This window comes from Rousettus aegyptiacus, unplaced genomic scaffold (genome assembly GCF_014176215.1).
Source record: "Rousettus aegyptiacus isolate mRouAeg1 unplaced genomic scaffold, mRouAeg1.p scaffold_m13_p_1, whole genome shotgun sequence".
Classification (NCBI taxonomy): Eukaryota; Metazoa; Chordata; class Mammalia; order Chiroptera; family Pteropodidae; genus Rousettus; species Rousettus aegyptiacus.
The window spans coordinates 75,958,797-75,972,861 of record NW_023416284.1 but is presented as its reverse complement, the minus strand read 5'-3'; positions in this window follow the sequence as shown (position 1 = coordinate 75,972,861).

Below are 14,065 nucleotides of genomic sequence, written 5' to 3'. Positions count from 1 at the left end.
CCAAAGAGAGCTGGGAGTAAGAAAGTTTTCAAATGTATAACTTCAATGTCACTAAATTCATGCTTTAAACATTGTTGGGACATATTCAGTTGTTCAGTTCTTAGAGGCTGATCCACTCATGTTAAACACAACTGAGACAAGCCTGGCACTTTCCCTTTCCAACCCAGGGCAGTTTAGAGGCAACAGCTGAGAGTGAGGGAAAGAACAATTCCATAGCAAGCAGGCAGGAAGGAGAATTTAAAAGACACAACCACCTGTGGCCACAAAGAAGAGAGACAAAAAGGTCTCATACCTCCCCTTGGCCATGTGGGCATTTCTGTCCAGTGAAGCAAAAAATTTCATTGTTTCAATATAACAACCATTTTAATAGTCATATAAAGGCTACTCATGTTTGTCATATTCTGTTTAATAAGACAGAAACAGGTATGATATACTTTAAAAAAAATCCATCATAATGATGATAATATAATAATATTGGTGATTCAGGGAAAATATTTCAGTTGTTTGGAAATTTTATTTACAAGGACTATGTCACTCTCCCATGGAACAAATGAATGAAACATTTCTGTGTTCATAAATTGCACTGAATTCTATCAGTTAAATAATGTAGCTGAAATGGCCTTTACAGCTAATCTTACAAATGGAATTTGAAACCTTTCCATTCCCAGTTTCAACTTTCCTCCATGGATAACAAAGTGCTTAGAAAGGGCTCCTTTAACCCCTTCGTACATTAACGACAGCAATGCTTACTGAGGCTGACGTAAGGGTCTTTCCCAACACCTGTGAGAAGACACCTTTTCCTTCCAGCCCCTCAGGACTGCATTGAGAATAGTTGCTTCTCTGCATTAGGTTTCCAACAGCATCTATTCTTAAATCAAATGACTATTACAAATGAATCCCATGTACATTAGCATCTGGTGACAGTGTTATGGGTGGACAATTTTCTAGTAAGCCAGCATTAAGGATTTACTTCTGATTCTGTTAACCAGGGTGTGGTAATCTGATCAAGAAGATGCTGTTAACCAGGGTAATCTGATCAAGGATATGCTAACGGCCAACTGTTAACCAGGGTGTGGTGATCTGCTCAGGGATGTGCTGGTTGCTATATAAACTGCCTCTTCTGGGAGCTCGGGGCTGATCTCTTCTAACCCTGTGTGGTAGAGAGTCAGTCGCTGGCTGGCTAATGAAGGCACACAATTCATCTCAATTGGCTCCCGTGGGTCTTGGATTTGATTGCATCACAACAGTCTGCTGTGACCATAATCAACACAGCTATATGCAAGTGATGTATTGGTGGAGTGTTTGGTGGAGATGGAATTCTGACTCGAGGCTGAGTGAGGTTGGGATCCTTGGATGGTAGCCTCCAAGCTTGAAATCCAGGGCAGGGTGGGGTGGGGTGGAGTGTGGATTAAAAAGATCTCTATAGGAGCTATCATTTAGTTCTTTGAAAACACTATGCTGGTAAAAGCTCTCAACTTCTATTCTCTTTCTAATTGATTATTCTCTATAATTTACAAAATACTTTCAAATGTACTACCTTTTCCCCTACATGCTTCCCAGGGCTTCTAAAACCCTCCATTTTTGTCTTACTTTGGCTCCATATGAAAAAAACACATTCAGAGGAATGGCGAGTCTCTGTTTCTGTTAATTGAGGTAACAAAATGGAAGTTTCTTCATTGGCTAACTCGTGGTTTTTCTGAAATCTCCTTCTGCTAAAAAATTAGCATAATCAAAGGGAAAAATAAAAGTGCTGTTTTCCTTCTCCATGTTTACTAGCATCATTCAAATTCTTTAGTGTTGCTTCTAACAAATGGTTTACTTGGTGAGGTCCAAACCCTCGTGCTGGCTCAAGTCAGGGTTTTAGGTTATTTTTGCTCAGTGACACTCCTCATTTTCCTAGCCTTGCTTTGAGTTGAGTCATATAGTAGCCCGAATAGGAGAGAGCACAAGAGATACACGCTCAGGCCACTTAGCATCTTCATATTTGGCTTCCTCAGCTACCACATGAGGCTAACATACCTCCATTCAGTGTTGCCTCTCTCACAAGGTGGTAGGTGACCAGTGGGAGACCAGCCACCTGTGAAAGCACTCTTTAAAGTACGAACCCTTTACATAACACTAAGACAAGGTTTATTTTCTGATACACTAATCAATTGCAACTCATGGGGCTAGAATGCACCCTTCCTTCTCCTTGAGGAATTGTTAGAATTAACCTCCAAACAAATAAACTCGCAGAAGTTATTTATGCATATTTTGGATATAATGTTGAGTTCCATGCTTCTTATCACTTTATACAAAGCTACTCTCTTGAGAAATTAGTGACATGGTTAAGGCTATTCAATGTATTGCTTTAGGTATTTGCTTGTTGCAAGCAAGAGGAAGAAGAGTATCAGGAAAGTCTATTTATATCTGCTCTTCACTTGAAATGTTTCCTGGCTTCAGTGTGTTTGCAGAAGGATAGTGAGTCAGCCAACTCCTGCTAGTGGGGATGCCTGAGGGTATTGTTGCAATGGGTTCCATTGTGTGTAAAAATATGGTCAGTCACACTTCTTGCTGCACTTCGAATTTTTAGCTTCTCACACACTTCCGGTGGGAGAGAGTGAGACTGAACAAGTGTCTGTGGTATGAGTGCGACCTTCCTGGCATTTACGGCCTCAAGAGTCTGTGGATTTGGGTGGATGCTTTATTTGCCTTTCACCTGCTTTGCTGAGCTCCCAGCCAGCTGGTATTTCCACTACCTCCCTGTTGTCTGCTGCAGCTGGGGATGTTTTGGCTTTTCACTGATTGGAACTAATTATTGACTCTGTGGGGTAGGTTATCATCTTATGTTAATAGCATTACAGGAGGCTTTGAGATGCTGCTGCTTGATAAGACTTTCTGAGGCTGTTCTCCTGGGGGCTCCCAGGAACCTGAGAATGACACCCTGACCCCACAGGGACCAACCTGATTTCCTGAGGAGGAAATACTTTGCAGTGAAGGCAGGGAGCACCCTGTCCTCAGTCTGGCTTCCTGATCTAACACCAGGAACCTCAAGCGGCCAAACTCCTTTAGGCAATGAGGTTCGGGTTTCACATAGAGCTGTCCTATTTGGCAAAATTAAGCAGCCTGTTCACTTATATTTTGGACTACTCTTCTGAGCTTCCTAAGGACACCCTGCAACCTGTTGTGGAACCTTCTTGTTGTGAAGTTAGGGGAAGAACAATTCTAGAAAGGTGTCTAAAGTTAGTCAGCCAAGACTATATATTGAGAGTTCCTTTGGGGCGGACACCACATGGACTCTGGGAGACGGGGAGGGGTTAGAGATTCAAAGGGAGAGAGAAATGTGGTCAAGGAAAAGGACTAAAGTGAGGGAGACATTTGTCCCCACTTTTGCCCTTGAGTAGTGAGTACTCTAGCACAGGGACAGTACCCTGGCCGTGGAACTCTGCTAGAGGTTTAAGGAACATGCTTTCACCATGACTTGCTATCACAGTCTGAGTGAACCAAACATGACCGAACTCTTTCCTAGAGGCTCAATGCCCAGAGTGTACTTGCTACTTTTCATATACAGCAAAAATCTTCGGTTCACTTCAATTTGTTCAGCATTTCCAAGCACTCAATACTAATTGGTATGAAATTCGTCAGAATGGTGATAAGCACTAGTGTGAAACGGGCCCTCCCTTTCCGTGACCTACACCCCACATTTTTATCCATCTGTCTATCCTCCTGGCCAGCTCTCCATCCCTTCTCTCTAGTCGCTCAGCAGCTGTCTTTTCACCTCTTCCAGCAACCCTGACCCCCGAACAAAGCCTGCTCATTGGGAAAGAGCCTAAACCAACTTCATCCACACTAAAAAAATTCAATCTGTTACCGGTTCCAATAATATTGTCATGATTATTATCCTTATTAGGGAAAAAAAGCTCTAAGTCAAAGAAAAACATATCTAATGGTTAATTTCTGAGAGAAGGGAAACACGCACTTATTGAGTATCTACGATGTCCCAGGGATCATGCTATGCACGTGATCCAATTTAATCTTCAAAACAATCTTCTGAGGAGGCAGTTATATATTTATTTCCCCAAGAAGAAAAAACGAGAGTAACTTCTCTAAAGCTACACAAAGGTTTTGGCCTAAAATGGCTTCTGGACTAATTGTTCTACCCCTGGTTCATCAGGATTCTGGAGTGCATGGCAGTATCTCAGAGCTCCTCCCAGGAAACAGAAGAAGCTGAGCAATTGAGAAGAGAATCTGGGCTTTCTCCTTAGCTTCCACAGCAATGCCACTTGCATACATTTTAATATTGGATTTCAGGAAATCTTCTGTATTAAGAGCTTAACTAAAAAATAAAACTTTAAAATAACTTCTTTGGAATAGGGAATTTTTCGAGGAGATTTAAGCAGTGGTATAATGTGGTCATATTCACTTTTTAAGATATCAGCCTGAGGCTGTGTGGAGAATGGATGGAGCCCTGAAACAATTTTCCAGGAAGAGATACAGAGAATCTGAACTAAGGCAGTAACAGAGGGTGTGGACACAAGGAAGCAGAGGTGAGAGATGCCAAGGAGGTCATCTTCTTAAACCCTGGTGATTACAAGCATGGTCTTGCGGAACAGAAACCTCAGCATCATTTGGAAGATTATGAGAAATACAAATGCCCAGGCCCCACAGTAGAACTACTTAATCTGCATTTGACAAGATCCCCAGGTGATCCATATGCCCTTTTGAAATTTTAGAAGCTCTGCCTAAGCCTGCTAGCCCGGCAGAGTGGGATGAAGAAAGACTATTAAGGACTTTGACCCACTTCAGACATTACAAATAGGTGATACCTTTCAGAAGAAATACTTCCCCCTCAGTAGCTTAGTGGCTATGGAAAGGGCTTTCTGATGCCGTGACTTCTACCTAAATGAGCTGGCAATAATGATGTTGATGTCCTACTGCAGACACATCACAAGAAAGCAAAGTTCTTCAGAAAAGACTAATTCTGGGAAAAATAAAAAAAAGGCAGCAGGAAGAGAGGAAGAACATATAGGAGGTGGATTGACTCCATAAAAGAGCCATAGGCATAAGTTTACAGGAGCCGAAATGAGCTATTGAGGATAAGACGTTGTTGACAACGCTCATGGGGTTACCAGGAGTCAGAGCTGACTCAACAGTAAGTAACGCACATTTGCTTTGCTATGATATTTTTCTTTGCTCTGTTGCTACAGATTTTTTCAGGCGTCCAGGCCCATTTTCCCTGACTACAGGTGTCTTACTGAATTGGTTCATTGTGAACTATTGACACCTAGATTAACCCTGACTTTCTTTTTTTCTCCCCCCAACACATCCTTATCTAATGTTTTATTCTCTCAGGGCTTGCAAATTTAAGCTAAACAATACTCAGATATTTTACTTCTTCAAAGAAACATTACAGTATTAACAGAATCTTAATTCAAAGCCATTAGAGATTATTTAAAGCATTGAGTTAATGAGGAAACACTTGGAGGTATGGGGGCCTTTGAGATCCCTGAAACGAGACAGCATCACCTCCTGTTGCTCTTCCACACATGCGTGTGCTCCTGAAATTCTTGATCTCAAAATGTGTTCATTCATACATGAAATGCTATGCCCCGGCTCCCCTGCCGCCTCCAGACTGAGCTAGGTGCCCCCTGTGTGGTCTTCTTGGGCATATCCCCATCACAGTGTGCTATTACATTATACTTTAATTATTGATTTACATGTTCCTCCCACACTTGATTCTGTGTCTTTTCATCTTTATACCCTCAAAGCATAACAGACTGCCTAGCTCATACCGGAGGCATAATAAATATTTGTTAAATGAGTCAATGAAAGAATGTATGACTGTGGACGAGGCTAATTTTGGGGAGTCAGCACAGTACATTGAGCAGTAGGGAGTGCATTTAGCGGTTGGGGATTAGAACTCATGAACTTCTAGCTTTATGCCGAGATCAAGGAGTTACTCTGTATTCTGATGCGGGTGGGTTTTAAGTATCTCTGAATTACTCTTAATACTCTAATGGACCGTTCTGACAAAGTGTAAGCCAGAACCTGCCTCTCCACCTGCACTTTATGGGTGAGCATTAAAACCTGTTGCTCAATGTTATTTCCCTGAAGAAACTTACATACCACTGACTGTAAAGTGGGTTTGGTCACTTATTTTCACTTTCATGAGTGTTTTAAATTGCAGAGGTGTTTTTAGCTTGTCTTTACTTTTCGAACACTTAGAGCTCAAGGAACAATAGGCTTACCCTTAGCACAAGTCTACTTTACCTCTTTTTGCAGAGAGATTCCCAGGCTTAAGAAATGATGCACTTTCACACAGTCTAGCTACCCCAAACAAATTCTATGGCAGTAAAAGGGATGTCAAGAATACTAAAGTGAGAAAATACTTTTGTTGTAGCTTTAAGCTTGGAGAACACATTCCTCCCCACCTTTACTTAAATAATCTTAGTACGGAAAGAGAAAACAAAGACAGATCTCTGGGAACACAGAATGATAGAGTATGTGTGTACATGAATGGACACTAATGCATTTTCATTGTTGGTGTTCTCCTCAGTGATCCTTTGTTGTTGCAAACAAAGGCTATAATTTATCCTGATTGGCAAGTGGGCCTTATGCTTGATCTTTTAATTCTCCTCTACTAATGATCCTCAGAACGGCCTACTGCTCACCTTTTCCTTGCCCCTTACCCACTATGAAACATCTGTGAAATGCAGTTCTCACTGTTCATACTCTCGATCCACACAGTGGCCATCTTTTTTTTTTTTTTTTAATTTCAACTCTCCTTTTTCCCACAGTTCTACCTAATGTATATAACATTATTAATGTATTAATGTGTAATCCACAGTTATACAAGGTTATGCATTGGTCTTTTCTCGTCATTACCACTTAATACATTATATAAGAACATTGAAAGTATTAACTTTGAAAACAAACTCGAGATTTATTTACAGCCCTTTCCCATGGCAATGAAACTGCTTGGCTTACTAGAAATTATAAGTGAGCCACTCATATGGATAAAGATCATTTCTGGCTCCCCAGCAGAAGGACTGTAGTCTGCCTCTCTTGCAACATTGAAGAGAAATGCCCCAATTTCATGTTCTGATTATCAGAATTTCATAGCATACACATGGTCAAGACTGAGACAATCTGAAGATGAATGGAGGTCCTGGAAATAATGTTCATTGAAAAAAGGGTGGCGCTAATGACCCATTTTTTGTCTCTTTCACACTGTTTCTCAGCACCAATACCAACTTTAGTTATATTACTTTAGTTTTGCCAATTCTCACAACAATATTGTTTCAATTGTAACAGAATTTTTGACCAACTGGAATCTAAGATTGCCTTACACAAGCCAAGTATGCCTGAAAGATTAATATTTTTCCAAGTTTCTTTGTTGCGTGTCTTGAGTTAAATTCGTATTTAGGTTAAGATTCGTCAACCATTGTGACCTTGGGTTACCACTGCTATTTAATTAATGCAGTTGATCAAAGTAGCTTTTGACACAACAGTGGGTGCCTGGCTATGGTATAATCATGGAAAAGCAACAGCCCTTAAATTTATGACATAAACCACATGCTTCATTTATTATAGACTAGTCAAAAAAAATAAAACGTCATGCCGAAATTAAAAATGCACTAATCATATCTTAGTGACAATAGAAGATTATTTTTAACATCTATGGAATGGGCACAAATATATTGGGAATCCTTCATTCCTTCATTTTATTAAAAAAAAATCATAAGAATAACACTTTGCATTTAAAGTCTCATTGGAAAGTACATCATTACTCATTCCATTTTGATTCTTTTGTTTCCTTCCTTCCTTCCTTCCTTCCTTCCTTCCTTCCTTCCTTCCTTCCTTCCTTCTTTCCTTCCTTCTTTCCTTCCTTCTTTCCTTCCTTCCTTTTTAGTAAATGTGTATTTCGTTATTTTGTTGTCTGGAAGATGACAAATTATATAGTTCAGTGACATAAATTACCTGAACAACTTACTAAAAATTTCCTGGCAGAAAAGGCCACCTAACTCCTGTGTTCCCTTCTTTGCTACTATGAGAACTGGATGTTCCCTCCAGAGCCTGGTGAAGCCTGGTTGGGCTGTATTATTTTCATATTCACGGTTAGCTGTTTCCTCCGAAGGTAGTAAGTACTCTCCCACTCACTCTGTCTAAGAACGGTCATGTCAGACCTTGTTATTGCTCCCTCAGTTCCACTATTCTGCCTCCAGTAATGTTCAGTGTTTGATAATTTAGGCAAAAGAAACCACCAGTTATATACCTAGACAATGATGAAATAAATGCTGTTCATGGCATGTGAGGATTTTATAAATTCCAGCCTGTGATCAGTTTCTACTCTGAAGAATGTGTTCTGATTGTGTCTATCTTTTCTCGCATATCTACAAATAAGATATAAACATAGTTATTAATCATCTGGCACCTTTTAAAGAGACAATCATCCTACTGTCTAGCTTTTGGTACTATTAAGGTCTGATGTGCAGCTGTGAGAGGTTCTAGTGTTTCCTTTACTGGCTCCAAGTCAGAGATGTTCAAATGTTTGCAGACAAAGTCTCAGCCAAACCTCTAAGCTGTCGAGGCTCCTTTTACCTGAACAGAAAGCGGTGGCCCTACCATTTTCTCCAGGCTTATCTCTTGTCTTTTTCATATTTTTCCTGGAAGGCATGTGTATAAAAACATTAACTGTGCCTAGAAGATAACAAGTGTGGGTAACATAGTCTAAACTTTAGGCAGTAGTGAGCTTACTGATTCTAAGTATTCCAGGGCAGGGAATGGAATGGAATGGGATTACCTGCCTTCCTCCCGTTCTGTGGTCTAGTCATTCAAATGTGAGTTTGGTGTTGCCCAAATATCAGACAATAAAACATGCTCGACTCCAAACAGAACAGTGAGCTAAAGCCATCAGTTTCTCTTCCAGGTGGTCAGCTGGTCTCCAATTTCCCATTTCTGGGACTAACACCAGTATCTTAGGTGTGAACACCTGACCCCCTTTACCTTTTAAAGCTTCGGTAAAGTTCTTAGATGCATCTTGTGCTCATGATCACTACTACTAACTACCTCAAGTGACGTTCATGTCTGCATTGTGGAAGCAGCTTCTAATCAGTTTATTTGCATTTAGCTTTTCCCTCTGCCCTCTACATAACTGTTAGAATAAGCTTCTGCGAATGCTATGTGTGGTACATTCAGTGGTACAATAAATTCAGTTTATTACTTGAACCCTCTATCAATTGGCTTTATTTTTACTTTTCTCCTACCTTCATTATTTCTACTCAACATGCACTTTCTATTTTCAATTCGGATAATGTACTTATATTTCACTTCACAAGACTGGCTAGATGTTTGTCCTTCAGACTTTGCTCAAATCTTTCTTCTAATCTGGCAGGTTTTCTTCATAGTTTATTCTCTCTGCATCTCTCAAGACCTGAACTCCTCATCCAGGAAACAACTCTCTTTAATGAGGCTCCTACTCTGATTATCTCTTCTCTCTGCTTCCTCTGTTTCCTGTAAGTTCTTAGTTTATTGAAGTTTGAGTCAGTATGAATAATTTTTCACTGATGATATTTTGTTGTATAATTACTCACAAAATATTTTTAGTGCATTTGGAATGCATTTTAACCAAACTCCTCTTAACTGGTCTACATGATAGAAAACTTTTTGAAGCTGGAACATGTCTCCTATTGTTTTCCAATGTCATGCATCTATTCAGCATTCATTCAACAAACGTCTATAAACACATAAGGAATGAGGATACATGAGTGAAGAAGATAGGCCCAGTTCTTAACCTAAAGAGCCAGTGTGGAGTAGGCTAATTGAGTTAATATCTCTGGGACATAAAGGGAAAATTAGGCACATACTTTCCAAAGGAATAAGAAAACATGTGACAGCTTCACAAATAGTGACAATAGAAATGGGAAAACCACATCCAATTTTTTATTTTATGAAGCAGTTAGGAAATGCTATGGCAGTTATTGGGACAGGCCATCTGCCAGATTCTATAGACCTACTATGTCCTCTCAAAATAGTAGAATTAATCTTCTGAGGGGCTGAAGATGTTCTATATTTTGATCTGGGTAAGGGCTACAGAGGTGCATATATATATACATATATATATGTATATATATATATATAATTTATTAAGCTGTAAATATGTTATAGCTCAATAAAAAAGTTATTTTTGATTGAACATGAAAAATGGTAAGAAGAAAAGCAAAGCAAAATTTGGCTTTGGGCATGTCCTCTTATGCTTAGAAATCCCAAGAATCAAAACTGCACATATCTCTAGGACCCAGGCCAGGTGCATTTTGGGGGGGCAAAGAGTGAGCATAAAGTCATCTAAATGGATTCTTGTCTTCTAGGCATATGTGCCTTGGAGTCAGTGATTCTTAGAATGTGAAGAATCAATAAAAAGCCCGAAGATCAATAAAAAGCCTGAAGATCAGGGCAGTGATTCTGATTCTGAATTCTGGCTACATGTTAGAAACAGCTGGGCCGGGCGGCGGTGGGGAGGAGGGCGCGGGGGAGGAATTAACTAATTATTAAAAAAATAAAAAGAAACACCTGGAGCCTTCTTAAAGAGACACCAATGCATAGACTCCATGCTTAGAGATTCTGATTCAGTTGGTCTGGGATGGGGCCCTGTACTGTTATTTTAAAAAAATGTGCCCCAAATGTTTTTAATGTGTAGTGATAATTTGGAATCCCTAGGAGTCCCATGCCCTTTTTATAGATTTAAAGATATACAAAGTCACAATGTTTTAAGTGATGGGCCTAAGGCATTCTTCTAGATGCCCTTATCAATTATGGGAAGCATGTGGAGTATATCCATGCCTGGGAAGAACCACTGGCTTGAGGTTACAAAGGAGTAAATGGTTAGAGCCAGGAATCGAATCCAAATATTTTGATTCCTAATCTCTAGTTTGTTCCACTTCATCTCCCTCAAAATGGAGACTTTACTATTGGCAAGAGCTTTTGAAGTCAAAATTGCAGCTATTGCTTTAATCTAAATTTGAACTCGTTAGAGCAATCCCACTGACTAGAAACAGAAAGAATCTAGGAGGATGAAATTTACTCTTCCAAATTCTTCTTGATATGACTAAACATATCAAGGGTCTATTTAGGTCTTTTTCTTCATTTCCTTCTTCAAGAATCTGTCACTAATACCCCATTGACAAAACCTGTCAGTTGGGTTAATACTTTTGATTTAACAGATTTTGTGGCATCACTCTGGCACACTCCCCAATAATTCAAGAAACCAGAAAAATGAGGAAAAAATTAGTCAGAAAAAGACTAATAAAGAAACTAATGTATATTGAAATATTTATTTAAGAAAGCTGTCAGTGAGATTTTTTTGCAAAACTTTGCTAGACTTTGCAAGTCTAGCTTAAGACTTCCAGCAATATATAAGCTGCTCAACTAAAATGACTTCAAGACTCTCTATAAGGGTAACTTGAAATCTATAAGAAGCTATTGTAGACATCAATATGGTCCACTGGAATTTCATTAGTGAGATCACCATTTAGAAGTAAATGTGAAGGACTTTCTCAGAAATTCATCCAGAAAGAATGAATGTAGTTCATTTTCCTACTGCTTTCTACCATATCTTTCCTTTGAGGTAATTCACATGTGATGACTACTTTTTTCTTTATTTTATCATTTTCCTCTGGATAGTCATGTAAGTTTTAGCTGGATGATCATTATGGTTTTTTTTTTTTTTTTTTTTACAAGTGTACATAGTTTATTCAAATACAAAGGAAAAATAAATCTGTTAGGCTCTGTTTAAATATGGTCTAATAAGTTGAGACATTGGTTTAGATAATATCTAATCTTCTTTCAAAGTTGGCAAATATGAGAATTAAATTACAGAGGAGCACTGATGCCAGATAACACTCTGAATATAACTCTGGACTGACATGGAAAAGGATGGCATATGGAATTGACCTTTAGATGCTCTAGTCCTTTCTTTCTGGCCTGAAGAAAGAGTTAAGTCACTTCATCTTTCTTTTCAACACTAGACGCCTCATTTTATATTCTCTGTTGCTCCCATCCTACCTCCTCCAGGAACTTGCCGTATCAGCCATCCACTTTTTTTTTCTATTCTCTTTAATTTCTAACCTCCATAGAGGCTTCATTATCTGCTAAAAACTCATAGTCTACTTTTCTTTAAAGAAAAAGAAAAACAAAACCAAACCAATAAGCTGATGATTGATCCTACTGACCCTTCAAACTCTTCTTAATTTAATCTCTTTCATTTGCTCCCAAATCTCTAAACCACAATGTCCAAACTCCTTCAGTTCTCTGCATCATTTGCTATCAATGGCTATTCTTTTGGAAATTCTCTTTTTTCTTGGTCTTTGGATGATCTAATTATTCTAATTCTTAACCTTTCTTTGTCTACTTTTTTTTACATTTTCTCTATCTGTGTTTCTTTTTCCTCTCACCTCTTAAATGCAAGGATCATACTTGATTTTACTTTTATCTTCTTCATACTCTTTCTTCATCCTAGAACTCATCTGCTCTCATAATTTCAACTTTCCTCTGAATAGAATGTCTTTTAAGATTGTCTCTGACCCTGACAGTTCTTCCTAAGGGCTAATCTTACTTCTTTAATATCTTTTAAATGATCTCTTTTAAATGATCCTCTACTCTTTAACAGTATTCACAAACCCTTGCTTAATGGACCAGCTCTTTTTCTTAAGAGCCTTATTTTGGTACTGTCTTCCTTATAAGTACCCAGGCTCAAAATATTTGAGCCATCTTGCTCCTTACTCTTATTTGACTTCTGTGACCAATTAATGACCTCTTGATTTTTCATTTCTAAAAATCTCACTCTCATTTTTCTTTTATTTCAACTTCCATTGTGTGGCCAAGTTCAGCCCCTTATTATATCATGTCAGTACTATTGTAGTAATCTCCTTGCTGATCCCATTATCTCCACGCTCTTACATATTATATTTTAGGCAACATAACTGAGTTGCTGTTTTTACATTGTCATTTGTATAACACATCTTTAGTTAGATTGTAAGCACAGCAAGGTCTTTAACCAAATGCACACATTTTAGATATTTAATAAATGTTGATTCATCTATTTATTCATTCATCCAATGAATATTATAAAGTTGCCAACTATTCGACAAGCTCTGCTAAGTATTAGAGTATAAATATAAATAAAATAAAATCCATGATCAGAAAGGTTCTGTGGATTCCTTATTGAATGAATGAAATGTAAGGAGGGATGCAATACAAATGCCTAGAGGAATTGTAATAGTAGAGCAGTGTTAAAAAAAAACATGAGCTTTCAAGTCAGGCCGATGTTGGTTCAAATCTAAAAATTACTTCTAACCTGTTCTGTGACTGCAGTCAAAAATTCAGACTACCATAAGCATTCAGTTATGCTTATCTTACTTGAGGTCCTGAGAGAAGCAGAAAGCAAAACAAGATATGACAGATTTATTTGAGAAAACACCTGTGAAGGGTAAAGGAGGAGAGTGAAGGTATACGTAAGGAGAGAGCTCAGGCTACAATGTGGGTCTGATCCCTGGAAAGAAAAGAAGAAAGGATGGAGGGTTAGATAAAGAGAGAGTCTTAGGTTCCATCTCAGTTGTAAGAAAGTTTTGGCCAGGCTGATGGGAGTCCTTGAACCAAAGTCACCTGTTGGAGGAACTCTGCATCTCACAGGAATGACATCTGTGCTTAGCCATTAGGTAAGAGCTGTTTGCGTAAAGGGTGACTTTCCAGAATGTGGTTGTGGATCCAGAGGGTAGCAGCTGGGGTTGTCATTTATTATGGTCCCTTCAGCAGGACATCTGACCAGCACATGGCAACCACAATGCTTTGTACTGAAAATGAAAGAAAACTCAATATTTGTTTAAGTCAAGAGTTAAAAAAATTTTCCTATAAAAAAGAAGATAGAAAATCTCTTAGCCTTTGTGGGCCATACAGCTCTGTTGAAGGATAAGAGCTGCTATAGACATTATGTAAATATGTAGGTATGACTCTTTACAAAAACAGGCAGGCTGCCAAAGTTGGCCTGTGGGGCATAGTTTGCTGACACCTGGATTATGTGAATAGGTGATAT